The 21,271-nt window shown below is 48.5% G+C and overlaps 1 protein-coding gene across 1 annotated transcript in view; it reads right to left on the bottom strand.

Moving 5' to 3' along the window:
- The window catches only part of GLI2 (GLI family zinc finger 2), a 261,956-nt gene extending 241,248 nt beyond the window's left edge, over positions 1-20,708 (bottom strand). The window contains exon 1 of the mRNA XM_015109910.3: positions 20,280-20,708. The gene's annotated coding sequence lies outside the window, so the exon portion shown is untranslated. The remainder of the gene's footprint in view (positions 1-20,279) is intronic.
- Positions 20,709-21,271: the final 563 nt, after the last annotated feature.

Below are 21,271 nucleotides of genomic sequence, written 5' to 3' on the forward strand. Positions count from 1 at the left end.
AAATTTTAAAATAACACAACAGTATCCAAAAACATAAAATATCTTAGAATAAATCTGAAAAAAGATGTACAGTACTTGTACACTAAAAGTTATAAAACATTGCAAGGAGAATATGAAGAAGATGTAAATAAATGGAAGGACATACCTTATTCGTGGGCCAGCTTACTCAATATTATTTAGATGTCAATTCTCTACAAATACATCTACATTCACCACAATCTCAATCAAAATCTTAAAAGCAGGGTTTTTGGAGAGATTGCCAAGGTGACTCCAAAATTCACATGAAAATGCAAACGACCTAGAATGCAAACTCTGAAAAAGAAAAAGAATACTTAGAGGGCTAAGCTACCTGACTTCAAGATTTGTTATAAAGCTACAATAACCAAGAAAGTGTGCTATCAGTGTGAATACACACAAATAGATCAAAAGAACAGAACAGAAAGTCCAGAATAGGCCCACATGTATATGGGAAGCAGATTTTTTTACAAAGGTGCAAAGGCAACTTGATGCAGACAGAATAATCTTTTCAACGAATGGTGCTGGAACAATTTTTTAAAAGAACTTTGATACATACTTTGTACTATATACAAATATTAACTTAATGTAATATACATCATATATTAAATTTAAAACCTAAAAGAAAACATAAGAGAAAACATAAAAGAAAACATAATCTTTGCTACTTCCATTTAGGCAAATATTTCTTAGATACAATTCCAAATGCATGATCTATAAAAGAAAAACTTTTATAGATTATTTTTAGTTTTGATGAACTCCAGTTCAAAACTAAAATCATTTAGTCTACAAAAGACACTGTTAAGAAAATGAAAAGATAAGCCACAGGCTGGGACATCTGTAAAAGACTTCTATCCAAAATATATAAAGAATTCTCAAAACTGAGCAATAAGAAAACCACCAACTCATGTTTAAAAAAATTGAGCAAGGCCAGGCGCGGTGGCTCAGGCCTGTAATCCCAGCACTTTGGGAGGCCGAGGCGGGTGGATCATGAGGTCAGGAGATCGAGACCATCCTGGCTAACACAGTGAAACCCCACCCCATCTCTACTAAAAAAATACAAAAAACTAGCCAGGCTAGGTGGCGGGCGCCTGTAGTCCCAGCTACTCGGGAGGCTGAGGCAGGAGAATGGTGTAAACCCGGGAGGCGGAGCTTGCAGTGAGCTGAGATCTGGCCACTGCACTCCAGCCTGGGTGACACAGCAAGACTCCATCTCAAAAAAAAAAAAAAAAAAAAAAAAAAAAAAAAAAAACTGAGCAAAAGATTCACTTAGACTTTACACTAAAGACAATATGCAGGTGGCAACTGAGCAAAAGTTTCACTTAGACTTTTCATTAAAGATAATATGCAGGTGGCAATAAAGCACACCAAAAGAATCACATCACTAGTCATTAAGAAAATGCAAATTAAAACCACAATAATATATCACTATACACCTATAAAAGTGGCTGAAATTCAAAAGACTGACTATTGCAAGTGTTACCTAGGATGTGGTAGGAATGGAACGCTCATATACCATTGGTGGGAATATAAAATGGTACAGCCGCTTTATTAAACAGTTTTGCGGTTACTATAAAAGTTAAATAGGCTGGGTGTGGTGGCTCATGCCTGTAATCCCAGCACTTTGGGAGGCCAAGGCGGGTAGACCATTTGAGGTCAGGAGTTCAAGACTGGCCTGGCCAACAGGGTGAAACCCGTCTCTACTAAAAATACAAAAATTAGCTGGGCATGGTGGCAGGTGCCTATAATCCTAGCTACTTGGAAGGCTGAGGCAGGAGAATCATTTGAACTCGGAGGCAGAGGTTGCAGTGAGCCAAGATTGCACCATTGCACCCAGCCTGGGCAACAAGAGTGAAAGTCCATCTTAAAAAATAAAAGGTTAAATATACCAACCCTCTGAGCCAGACACACCTACCGTATGATCCAGGCATTCTACTCCTCGATGTTTACCCAAGAGAAAAGGAAAGCATATGCCCATACAGTGACTTATACAGAAATGGTCAAAGCAGCCTCACTTGTAATAACCTGAAACTGGAAACAACCTAAATGTCCATCAACAGGCATCCGGATAAACAAATTATGATATATCCATATGATGAACTACTACTCAGCAATAAAAATGAATAAACTATTGATGCGTGCAGCAACATGGATGAATTCCAAAATAACTGTGGTGAGTGAAAGAAGCCAGACAAAAATGAGGACATCCTGTATGGTTCCACTTTTATAAGCTCTGGAAAATGACAGGAAGCAGATCAGTGGTGCCGAGGAAGGCCAGGGGGTGGGGTGGAGGGACAGATTACAGAGGGGCATGAGGAAACTTCTGCGGATGATGGATATGTCCATTATCTTGATTATGGTGATGGTTTGCACACACAAGTCAAACTTTATCGAACTGTCCATTTTTTTTAAAACTCCGCTGAAACGTAGTTTCTCTTCCAACTATCAGATTGGCAAAGACCAACAAGCATGATAACACTCCCTGTTGATGTGGATATGGGCAGATAAGCACTCTCGTACGTTGCTGGTGGGAGTGTAAACTTCTGTGGAAAGTGATTTACCAATTCTCTATCTAAAGTACAAAAACTCACCCACCCTTATGAGAAATTACCTAATGGGTATAATGTACCCTATCCAGTGATGGTTACACTAAAATCCCAGACTTTACCACTATGCAACATATCCACATAACAACACAGCACTTGTACCCCTAAATCTAGAAAAATAAACACAATTTTAATAGAGATGGCAAAAGAACAAAAATGTTTGTAACGTGAGAAGCAGAGGAAATAGCTTTAATTTATGATAAACCTACAAATCTTTAAGAAAAAACAAAGACACCGATGGATAAATTGCTAAGAAACACAAGCAACTAACAAACACACAGGGAAATACAATGGAAAACAAAGTATTTAAATATTTACTGACACTTAAAAAATGAAAATTGAAACAAAAATTACTAGGACACACAAGCATCTAATAAACACACAGGGAAATACAATGGAAAATAAAGTATTTAAATATTTAATATTACTGACGCTAAAAAATGAAAATTGAAACAACCAGATTTTTTCTTCTATCAAATTGCAAAGATTAAAATCCATAGAGAGGCCAGGCACAGTGGCTCATGCCTGTAATCCCAGCACTTTGGGAGGCCAAGGCAGGTAGATCACCTGAAGTCAGGAGTTTGAAACTAGCCTGGCCAACATGGGGAAACCCTGTCTCTACTAAAAACACAAAAATTAGATGGGCGTGGTGGCGGATGCCTGTAATCCCAGCTACTTGGGAGGCTGAGGCATGAGAATCCCTTGAAATGGGAGGCAGAGGTTACAGTGAGCCAAGATCGTGTCACTGCACTCTCCAGACTGGGTGACAGAGCGAGACTCTGTCTCAAAAAAAAAAAAAAAAAATACAGAGGAAAAAAAAACACACACCCTTATATCCAGAAGTTTGACACCCAGAAGTTCTAGGAATTTATCTACAAAGAGATATTCATGTATGTGAAATGACATAAGGTTATTGAATACAACCTTGTTTACAGTGGCAAGTGTTCATCAATAGCTACTAAATAACCGATGGTATAACCATACAGTGGTATCCCACCCAGACACAGGGAAGGGGAAGCTGCGTATGTGCTCACACAAAAAGGTGAGTGAAAAAGGCAAGTTTCAATACAGGCTGTAAAATATGCTTCTGTTTGTGTACAAAAAAGTAAAAAAGTTTATATATTCATTTCCATGCCACTTGCACAAAACTTATTTCAGGAAGGATACACAAAAAAACTAGCATCCTTGAGAGGTTTTGGGTGGCTGGGCTACAGCAGCGGTAGGAAGACTTTATAATGTATGTATAACCTTCATGCTTTCTGAAACTATTAACCATCTAGATGTATTACTATTCAATAAATAAGTATAAATACAAATTAAAGATAGGGCCGGGTGTGGTGGCTCATGCCTGTAATCCCAGCACTTTAGGAAGCTGAGGTGGGCGGATCACGAGGTCAGGAGATTGAGGGCATCCTGGCTAACATGGTGAAACCCCATCTCTACTAAAAATACAAAAAATTAGCCGAGCGTGGTGGTGTGTGCCTGTGGTCCAGCTATTCGGGAGGCTGAGGCAGAAGAACAGCTTGAACCCAGGAGGCAGAGGTTGCAGTCAGCCGAGATCGCGCCACTGCACTCCAGCCTGGGCAACAGAGAGAGACTCTGTCTCAAAAAAAAAAAAAAAAAAATTAAAGATAGGTGAGAAATAAAGTGAATGAGGTTGATCTACACACGTATACATACATGTACACACGTGGATAGAATGCCAAGACATACTGCTAAATGATCACAAAGAAAGCAAACCGCCAAACACTGTAGTAGTATGATCCCACTGGTGTAAAAATAAATGATAATAATAAAACACTGGTCTATATCAATTGAGACATGGAGACACAGGCATACTCCCTATCAGTGGTTCTCTCTAGTGCGGGTCCTACTCACTCGACACTATACATTTCTGCATGTTTAACCTTTTGTATCTTTATTACCTTTGCATCAGAAAGAAACTGGCTTCACGGGCTGCCTTCCCCTGGGTAGTTACATTTTTAATCACTTGCTCAGAAATATGAAAAAAGACTCTTAAACATGATCTCACTTTTGATCAAGAATTCTACCTCTGGAAATGTTTTCAAAGAATGTGGTCAAAGACATATCCGTGGGAAAACATGCACACTAATACAGTGTTAAGATTGCAAAACAAAATGTGTGCTATGGTCCCATGAGTCCAGAAGGTATTCATAAACATAAATAGAGAAAGGCCTAGAAGGAACTCACCAAGATGCTAACGCATTACCCACAAAGAACGCTAACGTGGGCCTGGAGTCCAGAATGCCTTCTTTTCCTCTTTTAAAGTACTTTCTCATAATTATTTTATAAATGATCTGTTTTTATTTAAAAGAGAAAGTTATGCATACTAATAATCTCAGAGTATTTGTACTCAAGGGTGTTTGGAGAATAATTACTCATGATAAAGAAAAATTAGTTTTTATGTTCAAAATAGAGTAATCATTTTGTCAGGGCTACAACAAATGCTTATCAAAAAATCTTAAGCAAAAAGTACAGGATGCAAAACTGTAAACCGTACAATCTAAAATCTGTAAAGTTTGGAGGGAAGGGAAGAACGGTGGAGAGGATAAATATTCACAGGAAAAAAAGACTAGAATTAAACAGGCCCAAAAGACAAAACAGAAAAAAAAATCTGTAAGAACAAATGTTATTTTAATATTTGGGCCATCATGATCCCTAAGTTGGGGTAAAGATGGGAAAAGGCCAATTTGGGGCAAGGGATCCTTCCGGGACCCTTTCCAGCTGTTCTATCCTTAAGAATTCGCATTGAGCAGCTGCAGGGGGCTGGCCCTGTGGGAGCCAGTCAGTACCCTCAGGAGGCCACGCGTACCTTTTCCAACCAGCAACAGTCTCCACAGCTGGAGGGGGTCCAAGAGTTGGGGGCCACCATCCTGGCTACCGGAGGGATCTGGCAGGAAGGCCCGCTTCGGAGAGGCCTCTGCAGAGCAAGGCAGAGGCAGGCGGTACCAGGGCATCCCCCTCCGGCCCAGTGCAGCCTCCAGCAGCATGAAGGTGAGAAAGGTAAGATGCTGTACCAGGCCCCTCTTAGAAGGACTCCCTGGTAAACAACGGACCCCTTTCCTGGCCACAGAAAAAAAAGGGCACAGAAGTATCCAGGTTCTGGGCAGGGCAGGCTCTGTTCCCTGCCAGGATGTCTTTCTGCAGACACTGAGTTGTTAAGACCCAGCAAGATGGGAACTATGGTGTAGACCAGCAGCGCGTGCTAAATGAGAAGGAGGATTGCGCTTAACGAGAGCCCAAATGAGTCACTTGAGTGGTAGCTGCCAAATATATCATGCCCACACAGACTGCCTTTTTAATAATAATAACCAAGATTTATTGTGTGCTTACTATGTACCAGGTACTTGTCTCATACTAACTCTTTTACCTCTAACCCTTTGAGATGGGTCTTAGAGTTACCCTCATTTTGCAGATGAGAAAATGGCAGCCCAGAGCTGCATTTGCAGTCTGTCTCCAGTGCCTGCTCTGAGCCCCTAGCTCCACAGAATCTTCCCAACGAAGGGGCTGATGCACTTGTCCCTTCCCAATGGCCATGCCACAGCTGGACAGTCCCCCTCGGGGGAGCACTGGCTCTGGGGCCAAACTGATGCCCTGCTGGCTTGTGTGGAAGTGCAGCACCCAAACTTGCCCCCAGAAGGGGGTGGTGAGCTAGCCTGGGAAAGAACTAGCCTCAGCCCTCCCTCAGAGAGCTGGGGACACAGAAGGAACAAGTGAGGTCCATTCCTCCTGGAGTGGGAAGAGCTGAGGCTGACGACAGGGTCACGTGGGGCCACCCAGCCAGAGGGTATCTCTGCTGAGGCAAAGCCTGCGCCCTGCCCTCCCCCCAGAGGATGCAGCAGAGCCTCGTGTCCCTGTGGATATCCTGGTGGATGAGAAACCGACCCCAGAGAGGACGGCGAGCTGTGATGTTGATGTTCTATCTTTGGGACTTAGAGCAACTCCAATAAAACCACAAAGTCTCAGTGGCATCTATAAAATGCTAGTGATAATACTGACTGCATCAGGCTGTCGCCAGTGCACGACACATGTCCTATACCTAGTGGTGGGGGCTGATGCGGCACTTGGTCTCCAAGGCCCGTCTCTTGAGATGATACAGCAACATTTAAAGACAAGAGCACTTCCCGAGGGACGACTAAGGTCAGGGGCTGCTGCCTTATTTAAGTACATCAGTGAGATGACTGTCAGTGAGTCTAAAAACTCCAAATACAACCCTCTGTAATCACGAACAGAGGAATTGTGATCCTAGGCTCTGACCGTCATAGCTTACAGAGTCCTAGAACAGATCTGTCCTGAGAAATGAATGAGCAGAGACCCAGAGAGGCACAATGGCCTGCCGCCTGAGGTTTCATGTTAACTCATAGGCAAAGCCAGCCTGGAACTCTGGTTACCTCACCAAGTTTCCAATTCCTCACCCACCAAAACAGCCTGCCTGCTACCTAAAATCCCTCCAAAGGGCATAAGAATATTGTACAAAGAGATTACGTGTGCGGTCCAAATGAACCATAACACACACTTAGATTTTTTAAAAATACAGCTCTACTATGTTAAAACTAATCGCTAATTAACAATTGTGCTTGCTTTCTCAAATCAAGAAGATCAATCTGGAGACTACCTGGTTAACTTATATTTTTTAAGAGAGATGTCAAAGAAAATGGAACAAACGCCATTGTCTTCCCTTGAAACATTCCCAAAATTCATTTATTAACAAACATTTGTTACGCACAAATAAACAGACAATGGTAAGGCAGTATTAATGAGTGTTATAAGCAAGGGAAACCCCAGAGACAAGTGACAGCCTAGGGCTGTGGTAGGAAATACTTTACAGAGGACATGACCCTTGGCTTCATGAATGGGGAGGAAGGGTACACCAAGGGCCAACAGCAAAGGCCTTTACAATCCTTGCGGTCAATGAACGTATGATGGATGGATGGGTGGAAGGGTGGGTGGAAGGGTGGGTGGAAGGGTGGGTGGATGGGTGGAAGGGTGGGTGGGTGGGTGGGTAGAAGTGTGGGTGGATGGGTGGGTGGATGGATGGATGGATGGATGGGTGGATGGAGAGATGGATGATGATGGATTGAGGATGGATGGATGGAGAATGCAAGATCACTATCATCTTAATCTCAATCTATAATCTTGACTGGGGATCGTAGTAGAGAGCATTCTGAGAACCACCACCCACCAGACGGAAAGATATAACTTTAGAAACTGAGCCCAAACCCAAGACGGGGAGAATGAGAAGGCAAAGCTGATGATCAATTGCATTGCTGCACATCAGGATCCCAAATGTTCCAGCCTCGGAAAGAACCTGGGCCCTCTGCACATTTATGTCCCATGACCTGAAGCTGAACCATGGGTAGGCAATAAGTCAGAGGAGTCATCCTGGGGGACCACAAAGCCACTCTTGGAGGCAACCCCACGCTGACCCTCCCACATACCAGAGGCTCCAGAAATGCCACACCCTGTCCAGCACTTGCCCTATAAGGTCCTCTGCCCAGATGGCCCTCCTTCCCCGACCCCTCTGCTGGCAACATCCTCCTCCTGGAAGACCCAGTCTAGTCCTCTCTTAGAGGAAGCCTTCCAAACTGCTCAGGCATACTGGTTAATTACAAGAGCCACTGCTCAGAGGCCTTCACTCTGGGGCTTTTCATTACACTGACAGGACTCTGCATTCTCTAACTAGTAGCTGCAGGCGTAGCTCAACACAAAATTCATTGTGAAGTGGAAATTTGTCAGCCTGGAGCCAGGAAAACAGACCTATCCAGCGTCTTGGGGAAAACAGTTTGGGGCAATTCCTGCTCCTGGCCAGTATTCCCACAATGCCTTTCCAGATCATGCCTTTCCTAAAGTAGGCTCCCTCCTAGGCAAGGGGGATGAGGAGGAAGATGCACATTTGAGAAACCTACTGGGATTTCAGAGACTGCCGGCTCCGTAACCAAGTTAGCAAGGTGTGCCTACAGCCGTGAGCTTAATAAGTGCCGGGCACATAACAGATGTTCCATTAAGTACTGGCTGATTGACTGATGGATTACATAAGGAATTCCTCTTGATGGCACCTGCCACACTGTTTCAAATTCAAGGCACAGAAAAGAAGGTTTAAGATTTCCAGGCTGGTGTAAGAACTAGGTTTGAATAAACTACTGCTGCCTACTTTGACAGCCCCACTGTCGGAGTCCCTGGAAGGCCCCAGTGGCAGAGTCCTGTTTTGTCAGTAGGGGAGGAGTTGCCTATGATGTGCCCCCACTCAGGGTTTCTGGAGAGCAGCATTGCTGACATTTGGGCTGAAAATTCTTTGTCGTGGGCTGCCTTGTGGTTTACAGGATGTTTAGCAGCATCCCTGGCCTCTACCCACTAAATATCAATAGCATTCCCCTAGTTGTGACAAACAAAAATGTCTCCGAACAGGTCAAATGCCCCCTGGAGACACTGCCCAGCTGAGAAATCGGTGCTATAGCCCTTGCTTGAGGCAAACCAGCTGCTCCCAGGGCAGCCCTCAGGAGCCAACTCTGGGAGAGGGTCCTGGCTTGGGGGTCGGCAAACCTGCCTCTGCCCAGAGCTCTGCCCCTACTGCCCAGGTGAACACGGAGATTCGCCAGAGTCTCTGAGGCCCTGCTCACCCATCTGCAAATTGAGGCCCTGTTTGGCAAGTGGCTTGCGTGTGTCTGAGCATGCAGAAGGCACTCAATAATTGTCTTGCATGGATTTGTGCATAGCTGTTCTGAAAACCTCTAGCTAGCACCTCCCATCTCTTCCCCAAAGTTAGGTACATACTGCTGGAACTCCACGAAGGCCTAACAAGGGCCTGAAAAACAGCTGTCCAAATAGTCTAGCTAAGTTATTCCACTTTTGGGAATCTATTTAAGGAAATAGAATTTCAGGTAAACATTCAGACACAAGGATGTCTATCCCAGTATTATCTATAATAACAAAAACTAGGAAAATCTAAATGCCCAATGGTATAAGGATGATAAAATAAAATGAGAGAGGCAGACAAAGGGATATTATGTAGCCAATAAAAATCACACTAATAAAAATTATTCATAACATGAAAGATCTCCATGATAGAATGTCAAATAAATCCGGAGTTACAAGACTGTATTAATGTAACCTCAATTTTATAAGAAAGGATAGAGCAAAAAAAATTTTTTTATATTAAAAAATAGAGACCGGCAGGAAATTTAACCAAATTTTTCCTTTTCTGCTTCTCCTTATTTTACATTTTCAGTAAAAAGGTATGTCTTAGTTTTAAGATCTTGGGGGGCACATAATGTTTTGCTGCTGTTTTTACTATTTTTACATCAGGAGAAAGAGGTTTGCTTGAATCCAAGTGCTAAACCAGAATCCAGACCTTGAATACAGAGACCAGAGTCCAGCAAAGAGATGGATCTTGAAACTTAAATAAAGGAAAAGCCAAGAAAACAGAAGCAGAAGAAAGAGGGATAGTCATGGCCCTGGGCCACTGGGAAAACCAGAGGCACCTACAGGGGAGGAGGTTTGGCCAGGGAGCGGAGAGACCCAGGCCTCTCTTAGGTCCTCTATGTTCTGGCTGGGCAGGTGGCTGGGCAGCTTCAGGGGGGTGCAGCTCGAGGTGGACACAGGTGCCCCACAAAGCTGCCTTCCTGATGCCCACAGCCAGGCACTGGCCTGGGAACTTCGCTTCTCACTGCTACAATCACCATAAGCATGAGAACAGGCCTTCCACCGCCAGGGCAGGCTTGGGACCCAGAAGCCCAGCCAGCCCAGGCTTCCAAAGGAGCTGTCAGTCTTTTGTAAGCTGAGCCCCACTCCAGCTTTTCCTGACCACCCATGCAAGGTGGCCCCTTGAAGACGGAGAGAGATGGCACTGAAGAAGCAATGCACTGGATCATGGGGACTCTGCTGCTGTTGGTAAAACAGCTAGGCTGAGCACCAGGTCCTGCGGGCCCAGGGGCCGAGGGCTGCACCTACAGAAGGATGTGGCACTCCAGAGACCCAGAGGAGATGGAAATGGCACCAGCCCACATCCCACCTCCCTTCTCACGGGCCCCTCAGTGCCAGCAAGAGCCTGCAATCTACTGTACACATCTGCCTGTGCAGAAGACCTTCAAAAATGTGGACAGAAGGAATCCTGAGCCTCTTCAGACCAGCAAATCCCACCACATGGCCACCAGGTGAATCAGCTGCAGGGTGGATGAGGATCCACCCACATCACAATTTCAAATGTTTCCAATGTGTTCTTCCATGCACTCTTGAAGTCCTGGCCCGGGTGCACTTGTAATGTTAGCATCAAGCAAATGAAGTCTGCAGTGCAGGACCGTACAAATCAAAGCCCCAGAAGCCACCCCACATGGTCACAGCTGCGGGTGTGGAAGAGCCCAGGTCTTCAAGGCCTGCAGGACAGTAGTGACAGGAAAAGCCTGTTCCCAGGCCCCTGATCATGAGTGAGGGCCCTGCTCACCCTCAGGGCAGGCTCCACCATAAAGATGTCCACAAGGTAGGCCCTTCAACCAAACCTAAGTGGGGGTCAAACTTCCAAAAGACCTACTCAAACTGTCCAATGCCAAACTGGTCCCACTTCAGCCACAAAGCATCCTGGTGGCTCTGAAGTTCCTTACACGGAAAAAGAAAGGAGGCATCCCAGGGACACTTGGGACAGAAACTACGGCACGTAAACCAACATGTTGACTTAATATACTCTCTCGTTTCTCTTGGAGGCCAGCAAAAGCAAGTAACCACCAGAGCCACCTTACAGTCTTGGCCACTGTCCTGTGAAAGAGAGACCCTGCTCTAGAGCCTACTTCTCAGAGCTGTTTTGGAGCAGAAGCACCTCTGTTTTCAGCCAGTTTCCTTGCTGCAACAGCTGTCCAGGCAGCTGAAAGTGCTGCAATTGGCTGAAAATCCAGCCCTGGACTGTCCCAGAACTGAGGGACATCATAGTAAAAAGACATTATTCCTCATCAGCGCCCCCAAAAATCCTGGATAAAATGCAGATTCCTGGACCCACTTTGCAGGAATTCTCATTCAATGGGTTCTCCCTGGGGAACCCAAGATTCTGCAATATTTAACAAGCTTCCTGCCTGAATCCCATCCAGGAGGCCCACAAACCCCACCTACAGACCTTGGCGGCCTTATTCTCAGATGTGCCTCTATTAACTAATTTCTAGTTCTTGGGTTCAAGTACATTTTAGGAGAAGAAAAAAATCTAATTCTAAAGGAATCTGGTAGTTAAAGTTTTAGCCATATAAATGTCTATCAGCATAAATATACATGTTTCACATCCCTTATTCACACTGAACAGCAGGAAGGGTAATCTAACGTACTATACTGTGTATGTAAATTGCTATATCATGTACCACATTTTCTGTAGATGAACGTACCTGAATTACATTCAAACCCTACAATCCTGTTCCAAATATTGATTCACGTACCTGAATTACATTCAAACCCTACAATCCTGTTCCAACTATTGATTCACGTACCTGAAAAGTATGGAAGTAACTGAGTAGCTACTGAGTCCAATTTTTTCTTTCAGGTCATACATAAGGAAACACATGCATACTCTCAAGCCCAAGAGTACCAGAGATGTCCCCTCACCTTGATCTCCACAGACAGCGAGGGCCAGCCCTAAATATACTGTCACTGCCTGGACACACACAATGTATCATGACAGCACAACTCACGGCTGTCTGCAGAAACGTCTGAGTGATGTACCTTCAACCTCATCAGACTGCAACGACCTCAATTTTTTGAGAAGTGAAGTCAAAACTCCACCCTTATCATCTTCAGAGATCCAAGACAAATTTATGTGTCAGCCCTTCCTTCAGTGATCTTCAGCCTTCGGGAAAGTCTGAAAAGACCATCACAGGCTTGCGGCTCTCTACCAATGTCCCCAGGGCCACCCCCATTTACACTGACCCTGTGACCACATCCCAGAGGTACCTGAGCACAGGGGCTGGCTAGGAAGAGTGGCCAGCAAGGAGAGGCAGGACATATTCCTTGAGAGGCACCCAACTCTCCCCAGGGGGTACCCAAGACCCTCCCTTTCTCCAGACTCTGATCCTCCCACCCTACCTGCTGTCTGACCCTTAGAGACTCCAGCAGGCAGGGTGTGCTAGCTCAGAGGGTTTTGAAGCTGGGAGGACCTGAGAGATGACATCTACCAAGCGCCCCCTCCTCCCAGAGAGAGGAAAAGCAACTTGCACAGGGTCACCCAACTACTGAGTGACTGGGTCTCCCTGTCCCTGGGGATAACTCCAAGGGGTTCGGGCTAATTATCTTTATAGTGCGGCCATCCATCACTCTTGTGCTCTTCCTCAGCTTCTTTCAGAGGAAAACAGCCGGGAAGGATGGTATATATAAGAAAGTCTTCCTAACAGTTATCTGGGTAGTCCTCTGGCCCAACTTTCTACACCATGGTCATCTTCATAGGCAGGTATCTAATGACTGGCTCTTAAGATGATTTCTTTTTTTATCATTATTATTATTTATTTATTTTTTTTAGAGACAGGGTCTCGCTATGTTGCCCAGGCTGGCCTCGAACTCCTGGCCTCCAGCAATCCTCCCACCTCAGCCTCCCAAAGCCCTGGAATTATAGTGTTAAGATGGTCTTAACTAGCAAAGGACAAAGGACATAAAAGCAGGAAGGGGAGGGAGGAGGCGGCACATCAGAGCCCTTTACCTTTCTCTACCTGGCAGTTACAGGTATTCTTCAAGACCAGGTCAAATGGGAAGACTTCCTTGGTCCCCAGAGCAAAGCGAGTTCTGTCCCACTGGATATGGTACATTGATGGTTACGATGGAATTATGTAAATGCAATTGTGTCCTCCCCCAGACAAAATCTGGTAAGTCTTCTATTACCTGTTCCTTAGGTCACTTGGCATGGTGAGCTGCAGATTCCCAGAGAATCAACAAATTAAGAGCTATTTTCTGGTCATCAAGAGCTGCTGCACTGCAAATACTTGCATACGAATCTCCCCATCTCAGGTTTAAAAATATGGACTTGCTTTTTTTAACTCCAACATAATGAATGAGTTTAAATATTAGAAGTTGAAATTATTAAGTAAATCATTTCACCTGCAAAGCTTCTATTTGCATAACATTAATTCATGGTGGCAGCTAAAACAAATTCATCACATTCTGTATATTAGAAGCTGATTTATGTAGGAATTGAAAAGAAATCATGAGCTCAAAATTATGTTGACATGATGTACGTGCTCAACGGAGAAAGATTTTTCTCTTTCCCTCTTTCCTTTTTTTTAAAAAAAGTCATCCTAACAACTGAATTATGGTGAGAAGGGAAAGGATTTGAGGAGAGAAAGGACTGGCATCTCGGAAAATGAATAATGCTACGGCCTCACGTGTGTGGCGGGCTCTCGGCGTGCGTACACACACACTCCAGTTATTAATGTCAAGTATGCCAAAGATACGCTGGAAAATCATTACCATTCATCGCCACTAACCGCCATTAAATTTCAATCAATTCAACTTAGTACAAGTGTACTTGAGCGGCCCTTACAGTTCCTTATAAATGTGGCTCAAAAGTCTGGCTGACTTACTGCATTGTCCAGCACACAAAGAAGCATTGCTAAGCGTCTGCTGAAGGGGCTATCTTGGACCCAGGGATGCTCTTTTAACATCAGGCATTCAAAGATCTTTTTTTCTGAGCGCTAAGAGGTTTCGAATCCCTACAGGTCAAGACGAATGGAAGAGAGGACCACCCTTCCTTTGCCGTCGCCGGGAGTGGACGAGGGCAGAAGGCGGCCTTCGTGATTACTGTCTGCAGATGCCTTAGAGAAAAAGTTTCAGACGCCACCAAAAGTTTGGTCACGGGGCCTCTCTCTCTCCCGGCTCCCGTGGAGTGCTCTCATTCACTCCGCCAGCTGTAAAGGCGACTGGAAGCCCCTCCTGGGGAAGCCGGCAAGAGGGCTGGCCAATGGGAAGCAGGGGTCGAGGAAGACCCGGGGCGCCCCTCGGAACCCGCGCCCTTCCCGGGTGGGAGCCGCTCGCGCGCTGCGGGCGCGGCTATGGGGACCTGGACCGCTGGCTTTCTTCCCGACTCGCCACGAGCAAGGTCCGGCCTCCCGCCACTCGCCAGCGGCGGCCGGTGTGCGGCCGGGACAATGTGGCCATTGTTCGGGAGCTGCAAACCAGGCCGGCGCGCAGGTGGGAGGGCCGCAGCCGCGGGCCCGGGGCGCTCGGGGCACGGAATGTTCCCCGGGCGCGGCACGGTCGGCGCCGCCCGGACACGCGGCCTCGCCCGCCAGCGCTCCGCCGGGCGGAAAAGCCGGCGCGCAGGGAGGGGAAGGTCCAGACGGCGGGGGCGGGGAGGGGGCGGAGGGAACGGGAGGGAGAGATGGGAAAAGATGAGAAAAGACAGAAAAGAGAGGGAGAGAGGAGGCGGAGGAAACGGAGGAGGGTGAAACGGAGGGAGAGAGAAGAAAGGAGACGGGGAGAGTGAACGGAGAGGGAGAGAAAGGAGAGACCCAGAGAGAAGAGGGGATTGGGATGGGACGAAAAGAGAGAAGGGGGAAGGAGAAAGAAAAAGGCGGAAAGAAAGAATGGATGGCTGAAGGGAGAGGAAGAGAGCCAAAGGAGGGGAACAGGCGGACATGTGTACAACAGAGGTGCACCACAAGCTGCCCAGGAAGCCTCTGGGAAGAGCAAGAGTTCACCCTGTTTCCTAGAGGGAATGGCTCCAAACCCAGCCGAGTCAGCAAAGCGTAATCACATCAGGGGCTTTGCTTAATTACAGGTTTGAGCTGGGTCTAGAGGAAGGGAGATACTTAACTGTGTCCCAGGGAAGGCCCAGCACTCAAATGGTTTGTAAGTCTGGGAAATACAAACAACACCCCCCTTCCCACCTCCCCCGAGCCCACTGAGCCAGGATCCAGGAGGACATGGCGGGTGAGGGCTGCGGCGTGGATGCATACAGGATCAACCAGCACAGCCATCGCGGACAAGCTTTCAGAGTTCACTTGGGACAGGAGTGCAGGGCTGCGCCCGTGCTGCTCAGCCTGGAGGCCACAGGCCTGTGGAGTCCCCGCCTCAGCCTGCAGCCGGGCCACCCTCCCTCCTCCCTCTAGCTGCCTGCAGGAGGCCTGGGGCCCTCGGCTGCCCAAAGAGGGGAATCAGTCCCAATCCCGTGCTAATGAATAAAAAGTCCCCTTTATTTCACTGCTGTTTTTGGTTCATTAAATTTTCCACAGATTTGTAGAGAAGAAAACATAATCAATAAACCTTGACAAAAGTGAACGTGTGAAAAAGGCTAGAGAATGGAAAAGCGAGATAAAAGTGATATCCGATCACAGATTTCAGAGGCAGATGACGAGCTCGGGGCTGCAGAAGAATCTCAATGGACCATCACCCTTTTGCGGCTTTCCTTCCCTTTGCTGAACTCTTCATTCAAGACAATGGCAAACGCGCTAAAACTTTTTCTTATGCTAATAGCTGAAACCCGGCACTCACAGTTAAAACACACTTCCCAGCAACCTCTTTTTTTTTTTTAAACAACACACATGTGCAAGCACACACACAAAACATTATTCAATTTAAACCCAAATCCCCAAAACAGTTTAATAAGTACTCTTTGGTCACATCTTAAATGAGTTACTTTCCCCCATGTGTATATTTTTTAAGAAACCAGAAACAACACAAACAGGATTATTGAGAATTACTGTGCTGATGAAAGAATTGGGGGAAAATAAGATATTAAATGTGCAGAAAGTATACTGTTATCGTCTGTGCATTTTCCCAGGTTTTAAATACAGTTTTGTGGGTTAAGGATGCTTCTGTCATCCTCTAAACAAACAAAAAAAAAATCAATGATTTTTTTTTAATTATTGATATTCCACAGCAAACCCTCAAATTAATTTTAGAGAAAATTATTAATGTTGAATCGGTGTTGTGTGTTTATTTGAAAACTAGAAAAGTGTTGAAGGTGCTATTCTTTTTCAAAGGACACTCTCAAACATCAATGTCGGATGACCCTTTCTTAAATCTGTTAAACAAGCCTGAGGAAACAATTAGCAGTTTTTCCTCCCCGATTTCTTTAGAAGTGCAGGAGCAATTTCAGGAGCAACCGAAATCACTGTACATTCTGGTTTTTGGTACAGTCACCTATTTTGCCTCTGAATTTTCTGGAATCTGAGAACACTGTTTTTCTCTTTGGCATTCTTCACGTGTTTCACTTGTCCATGCCTCTGACACTCAGTGAAAAGAAGAAGGGGGGGAAGTGCTCACCCCGGTTCCTTTTCAAAGGGCCCTGGCCCAGCGGGAACAGCTGCAGCTATCCACAGCGAGGTCCACCTGGCCTGGCTGCCCCTTGTCCACTAGGAAACAGGCACTGGCCCAGGTAGAAACCCTTTCTCCTCCCCACAGCCTCTAAGAAGCAAGGCTGGTTTGCTCCACCTCCCTGCAGCAAGCGCCATGCAGATGAAAGGAAGCCGGGCTAAACACACTTTCCCAAGGAAAAGGCCGGTTGCCCTACCCAGAGAGTACACAAGGATGTAGGACTCCGATTCTAGGCTTTAACAAGGCAGCTGGGTGTGAGGGGGTCACACAGGCTTTCAAAGTGCACATGACAACCTCCTACTCCCATTTAAAGGGAACTGCTGGCATCTGTGGAGTGAAGTTCTCCCCTGGAGTACCCCGGGGCGGGGGTGGGGGGGTGATGGAAGAAGGGTGTTTATTAGGCAAATATCCAATTTTGTCCGCCTGCCTGCTGAATCCCTGGTTTGCTAATCCAGCCCCAGGGGCTGCACTGTGTACAGGGCACTTGTGGGAGTACAAAAAGCATGAAGTATTTGTGTATTTTTCAGTCTGCAGTGCAAACAAGCCAGCTACAGTACACAGCCCCCAAGAACCCCACAGCCAGGCAATGAGCTGCTGACCAGAAGCCCTGCGGCCCCCTCTTCTGACCAAGCAACTCAAAGGATTGACTCTCCATGCAGTGCTCTCTCCACCAGTGGACCGGAGCATCCCTGAGAGAGTGAAGTGGCACTCCACTCCAAGGCTGCCTGGCCACAAGGGCCTCACTAACTCCACACAAGCTTCAAGGAAGTCACGAGTCAAGAGTTCCCTTCAAGGCCGGAGCAGAGTGAGTTTGGGAGCAGCCCAGAAGGTTCTGCTGAAGGAATTTGAACCCTCTGCAAATTCTGTCAAGTCAATTCCTACAGAGGATAAAACCATCTCTAGCAGTCTTACCTTGTTCCTTGGTGAGCCTGGGAGCCCGGCTCCCTGACTTGGGAGGCTCTTTCTACCTATTATTCTAATTATCTCCAAGAGGCTTTTTGCAAATAGACTGTTCTGACCACAGTCTCTCACTCAGATGCTAGCCCAACTGAAGGCTGGCTCACCTGAGGGATACCTCCTGGGCAGTTGGGCTCTTTCAAATGTAGGATCTTCCTTTTATTAGCTTAAATCCCCCTAAAATCACGAAATAATTTCATGAAACTGGCATATTTCTCCAAGCAGAGGGGAATATAAAACCACCCTAAATCTTACCAAATATAATTAACTTTAAACTCATCAGACAAGCGACAACTTTCCATATGGCTGGGTTTGAGTGGAATTTGAATCCCAGGGAAAACATCTCCACAATTTCCTGTAACCCTCAAGAGAGAAGCAGCAAGTCTAGGAAAACAAAAGCAAGAACGATGAAGGAAAAGGCACAAGAAGCATAGTCAAAGAGAAGAGAAGGCCCCTGATGGATCTGGATTCCACATTCTAGAATGACTGCCCCAGGACAGACCAGAAGCTGGGAAAAGCCTAAATAAAGAGCCTCCAAACTCAAAGAAGCCAAGCATAGCCAGGGTGTCCTCCCCTCCCTGCAGAGTCTGGCCCAGGTAGCCACACCGTGAGCGTCCCCCTAAACAAGCAACTGCAAAGCCGCTCCCAGGCCCCAGGGAGGGCCTGCCCCCAGACACAGGGAAACCTAGCCAAGGGAACTCCCAGCAAGGTAAGGAAATGGGCGGAGAGAAGGCTGGCAGGTGAGGTGGTGGCTGGAACAAACTGGTCTCATCAGGGAGGCCCGTGACAAACCCGCCTATTCCTCCGCTTTCCCCGCTGTATATTTTGGATTTCACAGTTTATTTACTTTACTTTTTGGCACCGAGCCCCCTGAGCATGCCAATACAATATTTGTTTAAACACTATTTTATGCCGCTTGCGAAGGAAACGTTTACTTTCAAATTCTCCTACATCCCCCAGAGCCTCATCTGCAAACAGCCTATGAGCGTTTTACAACTGCTCCCTTTATCTGAAGCTGTCGGGATTAAACCTTCACACGCCCGGCAAGGGCGGCGGAGAGGGGCCCGGGACACCGCTGCGGCCACCGAGCTGCAAAGCCCGTGCCAGAGATCGCGCATCGAGCGAGATGCCCGAGCTGGGGGACAGAGGGGCGCCTACAAGACTCCCAGGGCGCGGGACCAGATACTAGAGACAGGTCTACTTTTCCAGCTGGGATCAACTCTAGGAGCCACAGAACAATTACACAAAAGAGAAGGTAGTGGAGAGAGGCACCCTGCGTGGGGGGCTCGAGGTCCCCGAGAGGCTCAGCGACCGATCACCCAGGGTGAAGCGCACGGGCTCCATCCCCAGCTCCCCACGCGGTAAAAGTCAGGTTTCCTAGGAAATGACAGCAGTTACCACCGGGCTGAAAGGCGCCGAGCTGGGTGGACTCCCAGCTCCCCGGAGCGGCGGGCGCACTCACACTCACACACGCAAGCACACGCTCCCTCCCAGCTCCCCGCCCCCGCCCCGTCCGAGGAAAAGGCTCCCCTCTCTAAACCCTTAATAGGATTGGCGCCCAACTCTCTCCGCGCCTCTCCCCATCCATCACATACAGATCAAGTTGCAGTAGTGGATTTTTCAAATTCCTCAGCAAATATACTTGTTGAGAGATTGTCGGGGGTGGGGGAAGACGATGAGTAGGGGGGCAGGGATGAAAGTGAGGTGGTGTGGGGGAACCGGAGGACCCGGCAAAGGATTACGTGCGGATCCCTTTGGGAAGTCAAGCGGATCTCAGGGCCGAGGGCAGGAGAGGAGGAGGAGAGAGGCAAAGAGGGGGGGTGCCGAGGAGGAGAGCCCAGCGGAGGGGGAGGGGGCGGCCGGGCCCGGCGAGGGGGAGGAAGGAGCGTGGAAAGAAGAAAGAAAGGCAGGGCTTCGGGACGCGCAGCGCGGAGAAGTGGAGTTCGAAGTTCTCAAGTGGCTGGCTGCAGCCCCTCCGCGCTCAGCACGCCCGCAGACACGCTCCCATGCCCACCTACGCCAGCTTCGGAGCATCCCAGCCTCCGATCCCATCCTCCACCCCCTGAAAAAACAGCCCCTGGCTGGGGCGCGAAGGCCGGGGCGCTGTGCACCCCGAGAAGAGTGGCGCTCTCCCCCAGGTAGGGAGGGGTGCAACATCGACCCCGGACCACGAGCTCCAAGCCCCAGGACCCTCCTTACGTCCCCGCCCTGCTTGTCCAGAGCCCCAAGCGGGGTCGCGCCCAATAACCTCGAGTCCCCCGAAGCCCAGTGCCCCAATCCCAAGGCCGAGGCGCGGGTGCCCGGCCGAGGGACCCTCCGAGACGGCACAGCATCCCAGTCGGCCCGCGCTTGGCCGAGGTGGGAGGCGCTTCGCCACGAAAAGCAAGTAAAAGAAGACCAATGTAACTTTACCGAGGGAGACAAAAGTTTGCCTCTAGCACGCAGGTGGCGTCTCCGGCGCCGGGCGGTGGCTGTGGGCCCCCATCCCACCTTGGCTGGCGCGGCGACCCTCGGCTGGCTGCCTTGTGCCGGGGCTCCGGCCAGCCGGGGCGGGGCGAGCCAGGAAAGAGGGGACCGAGAGGCGGGCGGGCGCCGCTCAGCCCCTACCGCCGGCGAGCAGGCGGCTCCCCAAGGCACCGGCGCGCCTCGCGGCCCGCGCTCTTTCCTCCGGCTCCTGCCGCGGCTCCTGGCCTTCCTCCGCGCCCGCAGTCGCCGCCGCCGCCGCCCGCTCCTCCTCGAAGTCTCATTGATGGGAGTTTGAAAAAAAGTCCGCGGAGCCGTGCTGCCTCGGCTGGCGAGCGCCGGCACTCCCGCAATCCGTCAGCGCCGCCGGACGGCGCAGCGCCCCCGCGCGCACGGTGCGGGCACACCAGGGCCCCGCGAACCAGCCAGCCCGCCCGCCCGCTCCGTGCCGGGGGACGCAGGGGGACCCGAACGCCGCCGGGGCGGGGGGAGGGGAAAGGGGGATCACAGGGACTTTTCCCCACCCTGCACCAAGGAAAGAAAACGCACCTACAAGGAAAGTTCGAGAAAGGAACCAGAGGACGCGCCAATCTCCGACACTTTTTAGACAACGAGGTGGGGGGTTGGGGGTGTCGCTAACTCAAGTCAGATGAGCTCCGGGGCTGAGGCGCAAGGGCTGCTCTGTTTTCAATCTCTGAAATCCCCCGCCCTCCCCACCTCCCACTTCCCTCCACGGGGAGATGCCTGGGTCGCTGTTCCCAGGGCGCCCGCTTCTCTGGGCGCTGGCGCGGAAGCCGGGGACGCCAGGGAGGGGACGCGGGGGCTGGGTCCAAGCGGACCCTCTTCCCGCGGGCAGCGAGTGCAGGTGCTGGGGGTCCTGAGGCGCCCCCCGCCGCGGCTAGCACTCGTCGCCATCTGAGCACACGCTGGCGAGAAGCGAA

The sequence above is a fragment of the Macaca mulatta genome, chromosome 12, assembly GCF_049350105.2.
Source record: "Macaca mulatta isolate MMU2019108-1 chromosome 12, T2T-MMU8v2.0, whole genome shotgun sequence".
Taxonomy (NCBI): domain Eukaryota; kingdom Metazoa; phylum Chordata; class Mammalia; order Primates; family Cercopithecidae; genus Macaca; species Macaca mulatta.